Source organism: Poecilia latipinna, unplaced genomic scaffold (genome assembly GCF_001443285.1).
Source record: "Poecilia latipinna isolate Pla-1442-1.1 unplaced genomic scaffold, P_latipinna-1.0 Scaffold215, whole genome shotgun sequence".
NCBI lineage: Eukaryota > Metazoa > Chordata > Actinopteri > Cyprinodontiformes > Poeciliidae > Poecilia > Poecilia latipinna.
In genome coordinates this window covers 121,896-124,830 of record NW_015112831.1, presented here as the reverse complement: position 1 = coordinate 124,830, position 2,935 = coordinate 121,896, and the positions used below count along the sequence as shown (strand labels likewise).

General features: G+C 41.5%; 1 long non-coding RNA gene across 1 annotated transcript in view; it reads left to right on the top strand.

Moving 5' to 3' along the window:
• Positions 1–2,935, top strand: part of LOC106946963 (uncharacterized) — a 19,935-nt gene that overhangs the window by 6,180 nt on the left and 10,820 nt on the right. Inside the window, exon 2 of the long non-coding RNA XR_001424885.1 lies at positions 1,548–1,603. This is a non-coding gene — a long non-coding RNA (uncharacterized LOC106946963). The remainder of the gene's footprint in view (positions 1–1,547; positions 1,604–2,935) is intronic.

Here is a 2,935-nt window from a genome sequence, read left to right as displayed (position 1 = left end):
AATAGAAAATTTTTTTCCCGAAAAGGAGGGTTTTTTTTTTTTTTAAAAATTTTTTTTTGTTTTTTTTTTTTTTTTTTTTTTTTTTTTTTTTTTTTTTTGCATTTAGCAGATGGGAACAATTTTGGGGGTCCCAAAAAAATATTTTTTTTTCTCAATCTCATAAATCCGGCCCTGATTGTGTGCATACCCCAGAAGTCCCTATAACCTCCACTTTTCTCCTGAATCGTTCTTCTTTATGCGAAACGGTTAAAGACAAAGTAAAAATGGAAGCAAAGTTCCTGATGTGAATCCAGTGCCTAAAAATACCCCCAAGTGGGAGCATAATGCTTACATTTCCACCGAAGGTGTCATATAATCATCTCACATCAGGATGTTACGTAACCGCAGCTCGGTGGTCTTGTTATTAGGACTTGAGATGTGTGTCTTATCAGCAGCCGTGGTGATTTATCGTCTAATCCCTAAAAACTTCCCACAGCCATCACCTCCCGGTGAATTTAATCCAACTTCCTTACTAATTCCCCCTCTTCAATCCCTGGCAAGCAGCCGTATCTCCATCTGCACAGACGCGACACACACGAGTCAAACGTGGGTATTAACGCTTTTTTTCCCCCTTTTCTGTCAAAGTTTCTAATCTTCAGTGCCTAAAAACAGAAAATCTTATTTATTTATTTTTTTAAAGGCTAAAATAAGGAATTTAAGGTCAAAGGGAGTTGTATCAAACCTCCAACTTTATGTTTGCATCCAGTGTTTTTGTCTGTCAGAGGCCGAGATAAATTTTGGTTTCAGGACTTTGACCCAGAAACCCAAACACTCTTCCGCTGTGGGCAAATATTTGCTCCGTCTCCATTTATTTTACTACACAACATCTTATTTCTATCTGTAGTGCCCTTGTCGGGATTGTCGTGCGGCTTGTTTAACTCGATCCTGTTGCGTCTTGGTGTGAATCGGCAATAGTTTAAAGGGATGCAGGCAAGGTCTCAGACTTAGACTCAGCACAGATTAGGAATGTTTGCACCCTGAGATGCAGGCTGAGGGAAGGCTTTTTCTTTCCCCACTTCTCTGCCAGGAAACAAAGCTAAATAATAAAATAAAACAGCCAATGGATTTTACATCCTTTTTTTTTTATTTTTTATTTTTGCAAATAAAACCTTATAGATTTGTGTTTAACCTCCATCCCATTCAAATCAATGTTTTGGAAAACCACTTTTTGGGGATGTGGTCATTCTCCCACATAGATGTAATCCAGCTGGAATGTGAAGCTCTGCCCCAATCTCAAATCTTTTGCAGCCGCTAACAGGCAACCCCACAGCATAGTAGTCCCACCACCTTACCTCACTGTGGGGATGATGTGTTTGATGGTCCACACACCTTTTTTGCTTGTGGCTGCAAAAGTTTCATTCCATTTTCATTTGGCCAGAAAATCGCTGATACGTTTGCTATTTCGCATAACCAGTAAATAAGAAGTTTATTTCACCGCGTGGATTTAAGACAGACGATCTTAATTAACAACTCATAATATAATTAACTCTACTTCTGTTTCTGAGTAGATGCCAGGAGGCGGTGAGAGCGAAACCAAGTCCATGGTGGAGAGAAACTGCAAAAGGTGAGCGGTGTGTGTGTGTGTGTGTGTGTGTGTGTGTGTGTGTTTTTGTTTATAATAGCTTGTGGGGGCCATTTTCCTGACACATACTACGTTGTGGGGACCCACTGCTCCTTGTGGGACTGAAGCCTGGTCCCCTGTAGAAATGAATGGAAAGTCCCCACAAAGATGGTCACGCAAACATGTGTGTATGTGTTTGTGCGTGTGTGTGTGTGTGTGTGTGTTTGGGGTGGGAGTGGGATTTGTTTGTTGCTCCAGCCTTTTCATGCCCTCCAGCACCGTGACCTTTACGGTAGGGAAGGATCAGCGCTTACAATCAGCGCAAATCCCAACCACATACATTCTCACCCCGCAACACATTGTTGGGCAAAGTCAGCTCAGGTGATTTATGGCACAGGAAAAAGAAAAGAAAAAGGAAAAAAAAAAAAACCCGGTGACCTGTGGTGAGGCGAACAATGAGCTGCCGAGTGAGAACTGCTGCGGACGCTTCGGCAGAAGGTAAACATCTTAATTCACGTTAATGGAGTGCGGATGTGCTTTCTGCTTTAGGAAATAACAATAAAGTCTTTTCAGGGTTCGCTAACGGAGGCTGATAGACTTGGAAAGAGAGAAAGAGAGAGAGGGATGGGGGGAGGAGAGATTTGTCAAGGTGTCCTGTAATGTTTGCAAGTGCGACATCAGTCATAAGCCAACTGCTTGCTCAGGAACTTGTCACTGACACACTTTAACCTTGACTTCCAGAGTGTGCACTATTCATATACAGCAGTTATTTATAGTATAGTGTCCCAGTTCTGGTGGCTCCTATTTTTATTTTCACACTGGATGCTTTCTGGAAGGACTCGAACTGACATCCATACAATTATTTCTTTACAGAAATGAGCATCAAACCGGCAGAGATTTATTGAAAGACCTGACCGGTGTCGCACCACAGGAAGCTGCCGAGCTTCCTCAGAGCTGATTTGGCTCACTGGGGGGATCAATCAATAAATCAATAATTCTTTACAGTTCATTATCTAAATGCATCGCTTCGCTTCATCTGATCAGAGAGGCTCAAAGTGGGTGATCTGCAAATGAATTCAATAGCATACAGAGTTACAGGCACGTGCAGACGGGGACCTGGGGGTGCTTGAGCACCTGCCCTTTTTGCCCCAAAGTGCCCTATGGTCAATTTTTTTATTTTATTTTATTTTTTTTGGTATTATTATTTTCAAAGCCCTCTTCTGACACATAATAACATGTACTGAAATTATTATTTTTTTTTGTTTTGTTTTGTTTTTTTGTACAACATAATAAGCCTTCCGGTCACCTCGTTACCTTTGACCTTTTGCCCGTGAC